This window comes from Lutra lutra, chromosome 3 (genome assembly GCF_902655055.1).
Source record: "Lutra lutra chromosome 3, mLutLut1.2, whole genome shotgun sequence".
NCBI lineage: Eukaryota > Metazoa > Chordata > Mammalia > Carnivora > Mustelidae > Lutra > Lutra lutra.
In genome coordinates, this window is record NC_062280.1 from 5046983 (window position 1) to 5062891 (window position 15909).

Here is a 15909-nt window from a genome sequence, read left to right on the forward strand (position 1 = left end):
ACAGTAAAAGAATACTAAGATCTGATGTAAGCATCCAAAAATTTTCCTTCATAATAAAATGATAAGCAAAATCTTATTTGTAGGATTTTCTAAAAGTTGTCTCGTGATGAAAAAGATAGTTAAATATTATTTTTAGTCATTATGTGGAAAAAAGTTTCTGTGATTGCAAATATCAGTATTCTGTGGACTGATACATATATACAGATTAGTAGTTTAATAAATTCCACTCTTTTATGAACTAATAAAATGTTCTACATGAGGGACAGTCCCATCTGGATATTATTAGCAGATCCTTTGGAAATTATATAATCAGTCTAACACATGTTAAAGCAGGAGGGATGATTTTTTTTTTTAAAGCTTTTATCCATTTCTTTGTCAGAGAGAGAGAGCGCACGTGAGCACAAGCAGGGGGAGGGGCAGGCAAAGGGAGAAGCAGGCTCCCTGCTGACCAAGGAGCATGATTCAGGACTGGATCCCAGGACCCTGGGGGATCATGACCTGAGGTGAAGGCAGATGCTTGACGGACTGTCCACCCAGGTGTCCCCCCCTCTTAAGGTTATATCCATTTCTTTGTCAGAGAGAGAGAGAAAGACATATTCTTTTGTCCTTTATTTGATTTACTTCAACTTAACGTGTGTTGGAATCAGATGACAAAGCTCTCTTGGAAAATTGGGAGCTGGGGAGCTGAGGGACAGAATGTTTGTGATGGCTCTTGGGCTGGGAAAGAAAACTCATTATATCTGACTCATGATTTTCTCATAGTAAACTCATACAGGATGTTATTTCTCACAATGTATCATCTATTTTGGAAAGATAATTGTTTAGCAAATCACCAAATTACAAGACATATGGATGGCTTAGCAAGTGAAAAGAGAGAAGTTACTTTGGCACTAAAAAAGCAAGATGTCACAATATTGAAAAGTACATCCATCTCACCTAGAAGAATTTGAAAGCCATTTTGTAAGGCAAGACTTGTCTTAATCTAGGAGCTTAAACTATGAAAGAAGAGAATTTAGAAACACTCCAAATTTTAGTGGTACACAATCAGAAAAACTTCTCCATGTAATCCCAACCATATTCTTATTCCTGCCTTTCTTTCTTTTTTTTTTTTTTTGGTCGGGGGGGAACTATGGATCCTAGCAACTTTCAGACCCTTCTCTTATGTATCAGATTTCATTCCCTTGCTTCTACTCAAGGACTTATCTCCAGCAATTGTTCTAGCCAACTCTTGTATTATCACAAAATGTGCTATAAACTTTTTTTATTATAATCTCTGACACAATCTCTGTCCCATTTCTTCTGCTGCTGCCAGCATGCTTCTCTGCTCCCTTTTATTATAAAATTTATTAAAAATTTCTTTCCAGTTTGTCTCCTTGAGTTCTTCCTGGATCTTACCCCAGTATTTCTTTTTTGCCCTCACAATTCTATTAAAACTACTATCAAGTCTACCAATGGCACATCGATCTGTCTGTCTATCTATCTATCTACGAATATTAGAATGGCTATATCTGACTCATGTTTTTATAGTAACACATATATGTATTATATTATATATATATGTGATATATACATATTACTAAATCCAATAGGCAATATTGAGTCCTTATCTTATTTGACTTAGCAGCAGTATTGGAAGAAGCAGATTTTTTGGAAATACTTCTTTGACTTTTTTCCCATTACTCTACCAGCCGGATCCCTTCCCCCCTCACTGGTTACCCAGGCCCCTTGAGTCTCAGTGGTAGCCAGATCGTGCACATCTTTTCTGCATTGAACTCACTCTTCAGGTACTCTCGTAGAGTCTCTGGACTTTAAAATCATTCATTTTCTGATGACTTACAAATGTATGTCTCCCGCTTAGACTTCTGAGACCCTCTAGGTTCTAGATCTAATTGTCCAGTTCAGAGTTTTGGATATCCTTACTTTCTTCAATACCTGTTAGAGACGTAAGAGATTGAGCAATTGGACAAGTATCTTGCAATCTTCTATCTAAGCACCCCCCACGTCTCTCTCCATTTCTATGATGCTAACCCCAACCTTCTTAGACCCAAACTTTGAAGTTATAGTTGAGTTCTCTCTTTCTGTCACACACATTTGATATACCAGCAAATCCTATTGATTCTTCTTTCTAAATATACAGTCAGAAAATAGCCACTTCCCACCTCCACTGCTCCCACTTTGGTCCATGCCACCATCTTCTCTCACTTGGATTATTGTCAGAGCCCACAAGTTGTCTCCCTATTTATGCCATTGGCGTTGCTATCCACAAATTATTTTCCACAAATCTGACGGACTTACCTCTTTAAAATGTAAGTAGAATCCTGGCACTTCTCTAATAAAAACACTGTCTTACTCAGAGTAGATTAAACCATTACAGTAGCCAGCAAGCCTGCCTTTCAGTGGTTCTTGACACAGACTGTATATTCAGATCCCCTTGAAAATTTTTAAAAGACCAGTTTCTGGGCCTCATAGTCAGTTAACAAATCGTAATTGATATTTAAAAAAATATTTCTTTGGGTATTAACTGGACAGCATGGATTGAGAAAAACCATAACTCATGTGCTGGTCTCACTGTATCTTTGAACCAGTTTCTTCTTGTTCATTCTGCTTTAGTCCCATTAGGCTTCTTTGCTATTTGTAGAACATATCAAACATTTGTTCTCCTCACAGCCTTTTCATTTGCTTAATTTTCCCCATAACTTTATTACATTATAACGTAGTATATGCTTGACATGTTTATTTTCCATCGCAGTCCAGCAGAATATAAACTCAGGATGGCTGCGATTGTTTTTCTGTTTTTGTCACTGGTATGTTCCCATCTCCAGCTCAGTTTCTTCTCTGTCATTGGCCCTCAATAAATATTTGCTGAGTAAATGGTCTACATTATAAACTTTAGCTCAGTACAAATATGTGAAATACATAAAAACTTTTTAAAAAGATGAGCTTAAGAGAGTGAAGATGAAAACCTTTTTTTTTTTTTTTTGATGTACTGATCTGAGTCATCAGTTGAATATCCATGTAAAGATGTTCACCAGGAAGATAAAAATATAAGTATAGTTCATGAGTGAAGCCAGGGGTTTAGGCACAATTTTGTGAGCTCTCCAGTTCCAGGTGACAGCTAAAGCTATGGGAGCGGGTTAGAGTCCCAATGGAGGGTGTTTAGAGGGGAGTGATTGATTTGGAAGAACAAAAAACAAAAAACAAAAACAAAACGCCGGCATTCACAAGAATTCAAACACCAAGATACATAAAGGAGATTAAGGGGCTGTCAAGCTAGTCAGGAGGTACGGGGAAGCGCACTGAGGAGAGCTTTCTGCATGAAAGGACACTGTTCACTCTTCTCCCCTGGCCCTGCCCCCCGCCCCGTCTCTCTCTTGGGCCTCTGCCCCCGCATGCACACTGAGTGCAGGTGCCGGCAAGGACCACGAGTGTGTTGCACGCCCATCATGATGCAGTATGAGATAAACCAAGCTGACCGGGGCTTCAGTTTCTCTGTGTCAATAAGGGACACATAACCAGTCTTCTTCGCATTACTCAGGTGAGGTCTGGGACTGCACCACGCGAATCTATCCTGTGCTTCGAGTTCCTGCGAGGTAATATTACTACTTTGTATTCAAAATGGAGTTTAACTGGTAATGATAAGCATCTGCAAAGACTTCACAGCACCCTTAGCAGCAGGGAACTGTGGAGTAGAAGGTGCTAGCACTGTAATTAGAACCAGGCATCTGTCTCCCGGCTCCTACAGAGCAGCTACTAATCAATGCGATCACTTGCTTTGAGGAGGGAAGTGTTCACCCATGGTTCTGCTGGACATTTTCCCAGCTCCTAGCAGACTGGATGCTGGTGGAAAGCACCCTCAGCTTGGAGAGACAGAAGAAAGTATTACTGCTTAGGAGATGTAGCAGTTTACTTTTAAAAAAGGTGTTTGGTAGGGGCATGTGCTGATTTACATTTCCTGTAAATAGCATATTTGCAGAACAATCTGGAGACCAATTATTACTAAAAGTATGGTTCACTCTGAAGCATTTGCAGACTGATTATCCAGAACTTTTGATTTCTCCTCCCATATGTTTACTTGCCCTTAGGAATTTTGCTCTTTTGGCAGGTTTATCCAGGAAGATAAAGAAGATTTAGTGCAATCATAGAAACTTTCTATCTGTTATCAATTCTGATTTGAGCACCATTTACCAATGTATGATCTATAAAATTATTCTCTGAGAATCTTCTTGGGGGAAAAAAAAGGTGTTTAAATCCAATACATTGCAGAAATGTTGCATATTATAAGCCCATTTTTAGAAATTCACAATGCACAGTAGGGTATTAAAGGCTTCTAGCTGTCCTGCAATAAAGAAACCAGTTTAAACTCTGTTGAACCCAGCATTTCCCAAACTTATTTCTCTAGAGACTTTTTTTTCTCTTCCTTTTCCTTTTTTTTTAGGACATAAAACAGAATTAATGTTCCAAAGAAAAGACTTTAGTAAAAGCTAGATTAAATATTTCTTATCATTGACATTTAAATTATGCCTAAAATGAGGTACAGAAATTTCTTGAGAATTTCTTCATCTTCATTCTCTATTATACTGATAACTGCACATTATGTAATCATTCAGGATAAGTGGGCCAGGATTCCAGCTCATTCTTCTTCTCAAAAGAATAAAAATGTAAGTCAGTCCTTTTATCATAATGATGAGCCGACTTAAAAGTTGACTCCTGTTCTCATCCAGTGTAGCCGCAGTGGACACAGTCCCAGTGTAAAATCCGTGTCCCCAGCAGGTGCCAACATGCTGCAACTTTACTCGCGGGCTAAGACAACTTCCTCCTTTTGAAATCTTCACAGTGGAGGATGTTCAGGAACAGATTGTACCAGAAGCTAGAACTTAGAAAGATTTCCTAAAAAGCTGAAAAGGAAGATTTGCTCACCAGTGCATTAGGCTCTATTTTTATGTAAAGATTAAGAAAGGCAGAAATAAACAATGTAGCATATTATCCATTTCTATAAAGAGTAAAATTCTAACTATGAGGTAAAAGATACAAAGATTAAACACACTGACCAAATAGGTAGTAGAAAAAATAGGATCGATGTTGCTGTGACATTGTGTGACTGTGCACGGTACAATGACACTGAAGAGAATGGCGTTTCTGAAGTGTAAAATCGTGTGGCTCGGGAAAGAATAAGTCAATGTGAAAGGTAAGAAAAGTTAAGGAAGCCAGCAGAAATACGTGAGTACTGTATTAAGAGGGCCGGAGAAAAACCAGGAAAAGCTACCACATGATTAAGAAGTTTAAATTTTATATCTGAAAATTAAGTTATATAGAATCCTTTTTTGCCTTCAAAAGATTACAGATGTCGGGAACATGCTTGTGTTTGATATCTGAGCTGCAGGAGGAAAGTTCAGCCCTGGTACCCATTTTTTTGGGAAGACCTGGAGAAATAAAATCTCCTCGAGATGTTTTGGAGGGTGCGTGTGTGGTGGTGGTGGGGGTTAATGGGGATAAGGTGGGAAGGAAGAAAAGGAGAGAAATATAGGAGGTTTAAGATGACTAAAACATGTATGTGTAAGTATGGTTGGCTTTGCAACTCTCCCTTCTCCATACCCTGAAGGGCTTTCAGAAACAAACATTTCCAATGCTGGCTTTCTGCCGTTGGTTATGTTTCTACTTAATGAGTTGATGCTTTGTGGAAGGAAGAAGATTGAGACACTCGGTTTCTGCCTAAATATGAAGCAGTAGTAACTGAATAAGGAAGGTTTAATATTAAACAGACTTAAGGAGCCATGAAAAGGAATCCATATTTTGGTGAAAGAGTTACTGTTATGAAGAGAAGCTATCTGCATTTTACCTTCAAAAATAAAGACTGATATTGTTTGGATGCAAACATAGGTACTTTTATTCACTTTATTTTTTAAAAGATTTATTTACTTATTTGTGTGTGAGAAAGAGAGAGCAAGTGAACAGGGGGGGATGGCAGAGGGAGAGGGAGAGAGAGTTCCAGGCGGACTCGGCTCTAAGCTCAGAGCCTGACCTGGAGCATTATTCCTGACCCTGAGATCACAACCTGAGCTGAAACCAACAGTTGGTCACTTAACCTACTGAACCACCCAGGTGCCCCTCATCATTTTAATTCAAACTTATTGAAGAAAATTTGCACAAAGACTATTCCGTTGAAGGTTCTTATATGACTGGTAGGTGCTTAGAGTTAAACTCAAGGTGTTAGATGTTCTATCACATTGTCCATAAATTTAACGATTTTAAAAACAAACTTGGTGGCACATGGCCGACTAATTTTGTTGATCATTTTTCCACATTAACAATCAAATCTCCTTTGTGCAGAACGGTAACTGTTTTAGTCTGTGTTCTCCAGAGAAATGGGACCAATAGGGTGTGTGTGTGTGTGTGTGTGTGTGTGTGTGTGTGTGTGTGTGTACAAGGAGAGAAACTAAGAGACAGATTTATTTTTTTTATTTTTATTTTTTTAAATTTTTTTATTTTATTTTTTTATGTGACAGAGAGAGAGATCACAAGTAGGCAGAGAGGCAGGCAGAGAGAGAGAGAGGGAAGCAGGCTCCCGGCTGAGCAGAGAGCCCGATGTGGGGCTTGATCCCAGGACCCTGAGATCATGACCTGAGCCGAAGGCAGTGGCTTAACCCACTGAGCCACCCAGGCGCACCGAGACAGATTTATTTTTAAAGAATTGGCTTACATGATTATAAGGGCTGGCACATCAAAAATCTGTAGGATCAGTGAGCAGAAAGAACTAATGCTGCAATTCAAGTGCAAAGGTGGTTTGTTGTGGATAATGAGAAGCATAAACGATTAAAAAAAAAGGCAAAAAGATGGCAGTGATAAAATTGAGAGAAACAACTGTAGAACAGAAAAACTCTAATCAAGGCAAGAAGAAACAGTAAGCCCTTAGCTTTGGCATTAAAAACTAAGAATATGCTAGTGAGAGGTGTTTTTTTCCCCCCGTATTTAATATTATATATATTTAAAGAGCAATGCTAGAATTATTACACATACACACATGCACACACACAGTGGTCTTGCAAATAATAATGAAATGAAAAATAGCTATTTGTAAATAAGAAGCACACACATGCTTTTGTAGGCTGCTGACTCACTTGTTTTACTTGAACAACACATCTTATGTTCCTTTATTTTCCAATCATACCCCTCAGGAGAAATTTTGCCATGTTACCCCAGGCTCATAAAAACCTAAGATAAATTCTAGATCTAAGTAAATAGGATTTAAGTGTCACCTTGCCAGTAGAAAGTGGGATTGTGTGAATTTTCCCACCATTTCAATAAATGCTGTCAAAAACATTCTACTTTGATGTTCTTAAACCTAAAAGATTTAAATTCAGTTAATATTTTTGGAGATATTGTATATGTTGTTTCTACAAACACTCTCTGCTCTTTTCCCCAATCCAACCCTAGTCTCCAAAGGATGTCTGTATTATTATAAAAAATTATCCCACTTGCTTTAAACTCTCCAGTAGGAAGGGTGTCCACAGCAGGGCCCAGTAGCCACTTGTTCTAAATCCGTTCAAAACCCTTCCACCCTAACTGCTGGCACGGCCAGGTCCAGTGCCAATCAGATAGTTCATTGTTCTGGGGAGCTCACACAGCTGCTCATCAAATGCACAGCTGTGGCACTGACCTTTAATAATATGATTCAGAGAATCAGCCTCATTTTAGGAAATAGGCACGTCCTCATTTAAAATTCCCGAGGATCTTCCGTTGGCTTTGTAACTGAATCTGTATTTTGTTAAACCATCAAGGAAGTGGTTTTTTGTTTTGTTTTGTTTTGTTTTGTTTAGTCAACAATCAAATATTAGTAAAACTTGCCTAGGACCTTGTACAATGCCAGCTAATATAACCAGGATCAAAATGGTCTGTCTGCACTATGAAATTCTGGCAAAGTAAACTGAGGGGCTTACATGATTTAAGAAAATGTTCATATGTTGTGGTTTCAGCCTTACTGAGGAAATAGACAATTATTATTAGGAGGTTTGTTTAAGATATGGTTTGAAGCAAAATAAAAAAGTCTATTTATGGAAACAAGGGGATGTTAGATAATCCAATATCCATCATTGTTTAGATCACATTTTTCGATATTTGAGACCCATTTTATAACTTTGCAAGAATTGGGTGAGGTGGATTTTTTCTAATAACATGACCATTAAAAAAATACATATTCCCGGGAGATGAGACCTGGTACTTCCCTTTTTAAAATTTTATTTTTAAATTGCCATACTTTAAATTGGACTTTTTTGGTGTAGAGTCATATAAGTTTTAACATATGAAGAGATGTGTGTAACTGCCACAATTAGAGACAAAACTCTTATCTCCCTCAAAAAATCCCTCATGCTATTTATAGCTACATTTCCCAAAAGCTTTATAGTTTTGTATTTTCTGTTTATACCTATGATGCACTTGGAGTGAATTTTGTGTGTAAGGTGTGAGATTAAGCCTGGATTCTCTCTCTCTTTCTCTCTTTTTTAAATTTTTAGATTCATTGGGATTTTCTACATGGACAATTATGCAGTCTTCCACAGAAATAATTTTATTTCTTTAATTTCCTTCAGACTCCAAATACACCTATTTTATATGTTCTGATATTGTCACACAGGTCACCAACACCTTGTTTGGCTTTGCTTTTCCCCCCCGCTCTTCCTCTTGGATCATTTCTGTGGATCTAATTTTAAGTTCAGTCTTACATATTTTCATTATCTTCGCTCTTTGGTTAAGCACGTCTAGTAAAGGTTTTATTTCAGGCATGGTACTTTTTATTTCTATAATTTTTACTGTATTTATTTGTATTATGTTGCCATGTGATTGTTAAGATTCACCATTTGTTTATTCATTAGGGCCCCATTTTCTAAAAATTATTTTTGAAACTTTTTTCAAAACTATAAAATCTTTATAGATAATTCCAATATTTAAGTCATTTCAGTGTTGCTGTTTTCTTCTTAATCATAGGTCACATTTTTGCTAGTATTTTTAGATTGTACTGTAGACATTGAGATGCATATTGGTAGAATCTAGATTTTGTTATCTTCTGAAAATTGTTAATTTTTGTTCTAGAAGGAATTAGACTGTCTGGAAACAAATTCTAAATGATGTCCCTTCAGGAACAGAGGCTGGAATCCGTACTTTGTTCTTTCCAATTGCTTTCCACTGAAACCTCAAATCTACCTTGGATATAAGGTTCAGGTGTCAGTCCAGGCTCAGGTCAGGATTTAAATACAAAATTTTGAGGTTCATGAAATATATCTCTTTGTTTTCTAAAACATACTTTTTTCTTTTTTTTTTTTTTTTTGAACACTCTGGTAACCACAAAATTTATCCACTGACTTCTCAAGCTAGTAAGATCTTGGCTTTCTGCTTGAACTTCTCCACCTATTGTAGCATCTATGGGAGAGTGCCATCTGGTGAAAAACTACATAATACAATTCCCATCCAAAACATTTCCCATAAAGCGCTGACTCCCGCCAGTTTCTGTCTCCTCTTGGCTACTCTCTATTTCCCTCAAATATGTTTTTAAAAATATTGTTCCAGAATTTAAAATTGTTAATTGTAGAATAATTATTCTGGTACAAACCATGCTATTATCAGAAGCAGGTGTTCAAAGGGTCTTTTTTGGAATGATTAAAGTACAAAGACCAGAGTTGTTTGCTTGGGGAAACTTTAATGAAGCTACTTTATGGAAGAAAAAAATATATATAATCATAGTGTAGTGAGAGTGAGCATAATGATGCTAGATAAGTTCAGAGAATTAAGTCATCTTTAACATTTCAATGAAGAAAGTCAAGCTAAGAAGTATTTTAAGTAAGGAGCAATTTTACTTCACTGACATTTTAAAGGATCACGTTAGTTACTATACAGAAAGTGAAAGGTAGATGGAAAGAATGAAAATAATGTTATTAGTTAGTCCTAAAAAGAGATGATTGCAGTATGATCCACTTGTGACATATTTTGGAGGCTGGACATACTAGCTGATGGCTTGGTTATGGGAATGAATATGGGAATAAATTAAAGGTGTTCCTAAGATTTGATCTGAGTAACTAGATATCTCCTAGATATTTTAATTGAAATGAGGAAGACTTGAGGGACAAAAGAAATGTGAGGAAATTTCAAGATTTCAACCTTAGACATGTTAAGTTGGAGATGCCTTTCTGATATTCAAGGAGTGATATCCCATAAATAGTTTTATTTAAGTCTGGAGGTGAGTGAGCAAGTTAAGGTGAGATATGAAGTTGGCAGTTATTACATAGAAAGCTTAAAACTCATGGGACTGAAGTAGAAAAAAAGAGAGGGTAGAGAGAAAAAGAGAAGGAGAGAGAAAGAAAGAGAGCCCTAGAATGCTCCAATACTTAGAAATAATATAGAAGAGGTCTGGAAGGAGTAGCCACTTATGTTGAATCAGAAGAGTGTGGCATCATAAAATATGGAGGAAAAACATTTAAAAAACCAACATATGAAAAATGTGCAGGTATTGCTGAGAGTTGAAGCAAGTTAAGCACAATGAAATGGATATTATACTCAGTACCTGGGAAATCATTTGTGATTTTTACAAGCATATTTTCATGCAATGAGGGGGCAAATCTTAATTTTTATATTTAAGAATGAACAGCAATTGAGGACAATGAGCTGGATAATATAAATAAACTTTTTTGAGAAGTTTCATTGTGAAAGGTAGCACTAAAATGGAGAATTAGGTGGAGTGCAATAGCAAGATAAAGAGGGTTTTTTTGGGTTTTGTTTTTGTTTGGGTACTACAAGATCCAGTTTGATATAAATAATCATGACTTAATTGAGCAGGCAAAATTGTTGATTCAAAAATGAGGCACTATGTATGTTTTTATACTATTGAGTATGATCTAATAAGGAGAAATCGCTGATGGGAGACGAAGACAAACTACAAGAAAAGACTATTGGAGGAAATAAAGATAGGAATTTAGAGCAGAAATAGGATTTGACTTTTGGCAGGAGCAAGAATCCTTCTCTCTTTAACAGAAGGGAAGGCTAATTTTGGAGGGGGGCAGGTAGAGCTAATATTTAATTTCTGCCTTCCACTATGAATCAAAAAGAATTACAGAGGTCTCTTCTGGTTCCATACAAGTTTTAGGATTGTTTCTTCTAGCACTTTGAAAAATGGTGGTGGAATTTCGATCGGGATGGTACTGAAAGTATAGATTGCTCTAGGCAGTATAGACATTTTAACAATGTTTATCTTTCTGATCCTTGAGCATGGAATGCTTTTCCATCTTTTTGTGTCTTCTTCAATTTCTTTCATGAGAGTTCTGTAGTTTCTCAAGTACAGATCTTTTACCTCTTTGGTTGGGTTTATTGCTAAGGAAATGTTGAAAAAGAAAAACAAAACTGGGGTCATCATGTTGACTGATTTCAAGCTTTACTTTAAGCTGTGATCACCAAGACAGCATGGTACTGGCATAAAAACAGACACATACTAGTGGAACAGAGCAGAGAGCCCAGATATGAGCTCACAACTCTATGGTCAAATAATCTTCTACAAAGCAGGAAAAAAATATCCAGTGGAAAAAAAGACAGTCTCTTCAATAAATCATGCTGGGAAAATTGGACAGCTATGTATAGAAGAATGAATCTTGACCATTCTCTACACCATACATAAAGATAAATTCAAATGGATAAAAGACCTCAACACGAGGCAGGAATCTACCAAAATCCTAGAGGAAAACATAGGCAGTAACCTCTTTGAAATTGGCCACAGCAACCTCTTTCAAAACATGTCTCCAAAGTCAAAGGAAACAAAAGTGAAAATGAACTTTTGGGATTTCATCAAGATCAAAAGCTTCTGCACAGCAAAGGAAACAGTCAGCACAACAAAGAGGCAACCCACAGAATGGGAGAGGATATTCGCAAATGACACTACAGACAAAGGGCTGATATCCAAGATCTATAAAGAACTCCTCAAGCTCAACACTCAAAAAACAGATAATCATTGCAAAAAATGGACAGAAGACATGAACAGACACTTCTCCAAAGAAGACACACAGATGGCTAACAGATACATGAAAAAATGTTCATCATCATTAGCCATTAGGGAGATTCAAATCAAAACCACATTGAGATAGCACCTTACGCCAGTTAGGATTGCCGAAATCAACAGGACACAGATGTTGGAGAGGATGTGGAGAAAGGGGAAACCCTCTTACACTGTTGGTGGGAATGCAAGTTGGCACAGCCACTTTGGAAAACAGTGTGCTGATTCCTTAAGAAATTAAAAATAGAGCTTCCCTATGACCCTGCAATTGCACTACTGGGTATTTACCCCAAAGATACAGATGTAGTGAAAAGAAGGGCCATCTGTACCCCAATGTTTATAGCAGCAATGGCCACGGTCGCCAAACTGTGGAAAGAACCAAGATGCCCTTCAACGGACGAATGGATAAGGAAGATGTGGTCCATATACACTATGGAGTATGATGCCTCCATCAGAAAGGATGAAGACCCAACTTTTGTAGCAACATGGACGGGACTGGAAGAGATGATGCTGAGTGAAATAAGTCAAGCAGAGAGAGTCAATTATCATATGGCTTCACTTACTCGTGGAGCATAAGGAATAACACGGAGGATATTGGGAGATGGAGAGAAGTGAGTTGGGGGAAATTGGAGGGGGAGACAAAATGAGAGACTGTAGACTCTGAGAAAGAAACTGAGGGTTTTGGGAGGTTGGGGGTTGGGTGAGCTTGGTGGTGGGTATTAAGGAGGGCATGTATTGCATTGAGTACTGGGTGTGCTGCATAAACAATGAATCTTGGAACACTGAAAAAATAAAGTTAAAAAAATGAAGTAAAATACAAAAAAAAGAATTACAGATATATTAATACATTTCAGGCAATGTAAATGCTGAAATTATTTCAGGTAATGTAAATGTTTAAAAAAAAAGAGAACACAAAGAAAATAAAGAAGAATATAATGACCTTGAAACAGATATATACTTTCTAAACATGGGACTCAAGGCAGAGAAAACATAAAAGTTTATGTATAACATGACTGTTCGGGTTAATTGTACTAGTTGAGTGTGCTTGGGGAAATTAATTGACCTTCTTTAAAAAGCTTTAATTTAGTTTTAGAGATAATAATAGCATCTACTTGGTAAGGTTGTTGTGAAATTAAGATAAAATATATAAAATACTATCACAATGTTTGGGAGCAGTTAGTGCTTGGTTATTGTTAGCTACTTTTTTATTGATTAAATAACAAAAAAATTAAACTGTGTAAATTTTATGTCTTTCTAAATGTTAGGCTATGTCAAAGGACTATAATTAAATTTAAAAGGCAAAGGGAGATTAGGAAAATAATCTATTAAACTAACAGTACCATTCAAATTAAGAAAATCTTATTCATTAATAATAACACATGAAGACATTAATAACTAATATTAACACTTTACATGAATAATAAAATTAACTTTTATATAAATTTAAAAAAATCAAATTATAAAGTAGAACAGTGGTTGCCAGGGACTGAGTGGTGGAGAAATGGGGTGATGTTGATCAAAGGTATAAACTTTCAGTTTTAGATTAGTCATTTCTGTGAATCTAAGGTAGAGCAGAGTGATTATAGTTAATTATACTGTATTTTTTACTTGAAATGCTAAGAGTAAATTTTAAGTTTTCTTGCCATACGCAAAAAAATTGTTCACTATGTGAGGTTATGGTGTGTTAGTTTGTTGCAATAATTTCACAATATATAAAAATATCAAGTCATCATCTATATACTTTAAATATATGCTATTTTAGAGGTACCCAGGCAGCTCAATTCAGCACCCAGAGCTTGATTTGGGCTCAGTGATGATCGCATGATCTTGAGAGGGAGCCCCCATCAAGCTCCAAGCTCAGCGGGGAGTCTGATTAGAGATTCCTTCCCTCCCTCTCTCTCCCTCTGCCATTCCCCCTGCTCTCTCTCTCTCTCCCTCTCAAATAAATAAATCTTCAAAGAAAATAATATATGCAATTTTATTTGTCAATTATACCTCGATAAAGCACAAAAGCAAAGCAAAACAAAATTGATGGTGGAATTTTCTAAAAAGCATCAATGTGGTACTTGTTTTTGCTTACCAAATTGGTAAAGGTTAAAGTGAAAGAAAATGGCATGCTAACATCATGTATGGATAAACAGAAATCCACAGCAAATGAAACCATTTTGATCCCTTCCTAATAGTAAAATAAGGAGATCTGGGAATAGTATTCAATGTGTAGACATGGCCTTCTAGCCTACCTTGCTGTGCCATCTCACAATGATTGAATAGCTCTTATCAATGCCCAGCAGAACACTATTTACATAAGAGTTATTAGAAACAAGCAAACAAACTTTTGAACCTAAGCAGTTATATATATATATATATATATATATATATATATATATATATAACACAACATTTATCAAATGAAAATAAAATCATTTAACCCAAAATAATTTTTATCAAATTAAGAAAATGATTGAAGGATGCAATGCCATGCCCTTGTATAATGACTAAGGACTTGCATGCTTTCTTGGTGCAAATGCAGACTGTAAATTTGGTGGTAAAACAGATGATGATTAGGGAAATAAAAAAAATAGTATACAAGAGCTATGGCATATCAAAAAATTTATTCCAAAATAAAAATAAGGATTTTTCCTAACATTCTATTTATAAGGAATTATGACCACTCTAATTTCATAACTAAATAATCTATTTTTTGTGTGTAAATGATTGCAAACTATTTTCTGTTTAGGGAGAGGGGGAAGTTTGCTTTTCTATGTCCTGTATATTGGCACACTTCTATCTTGCTTGTTTGCTGAAAAGATTTATATCAGTGTTTCTATAGATGGTATAAGCTATACAGAGCATAAAAAGCACTCAATTAAAACTGTTGCAAACAAATTTACTGACAGCATAAATTCTATTGATTAGGTCTTGTAAATTCATAAATCAGATTTTCTTCTATACGCTCAGTCAAAATACAGAACCAAAGACACATGTGAATGCCCATCGCATAATTTATTTTGTTTTTCTATTTTTTTTTTTAAGATTTTTTAAATTTATTTGAGCCAGAGAGAGTGAGTGAGAGTACAAGCCGGGGAAGGGCAGAGGGAGAAGCAGGCTCCCTGCTGATCAAGAGCCCAGTCGGGACTCGATCCCAGGACCCTACGATCATGACCTGAGCCAAAGGCAGACACTTAACCATATGATCTACCCAAGTACCCCTTTCTCTGTATTTTTCTCAATGATTTTTGAAACATGCATTTTTTTTTTTTTTTTTTGCAGGGGGAGCAATTAAGATAATAAAAAATCAATACCTACATCAGTCATCTCCTCAAAACACTATTTGTATAAGTTTTATTCACACGAAAGTCACGGTTTTATATTAAATAAATTCAATGGATACATTTTTAATAAGTAGTATCACCACTTACTTTGTTCTTAATAACATGTTCTTTGGTTCCCAGATAATGTTTTATGACCAGATGGTGACTCATTTTGAATAATTCCTGGCAATTGAAGTGACAATTGTCATTTTGTTTCCTCATAATTGCCAACAGAGATTAAAAAGTGAAAAATTCAATCTTATGACTCTTTTCATCTAATTTAAAAAAAAGTAGGTGAACTTCTCTTTTGTGTTTTGCTTTGTTTATTTGGCATTATTTGGACAAGGCCATTACTAAACTTACATTTTCCTCAAAAACAAAAACCAACAGAACACTTAGGGCTTCTACGCTTTTACACACATGGGAACTCGTGTTGAGGAACGAGTCCAGGCCCCGAGTCAGAGCAGCTGGATGTCAAAGACAGGCTGTCACCTTCTCGGTAAATTCTCTCAGTTCCCTCCATCTGTCTAACTCTCAATTTCTCAACTGCAAAACAGTGTTGTGGTGTCGAGCATC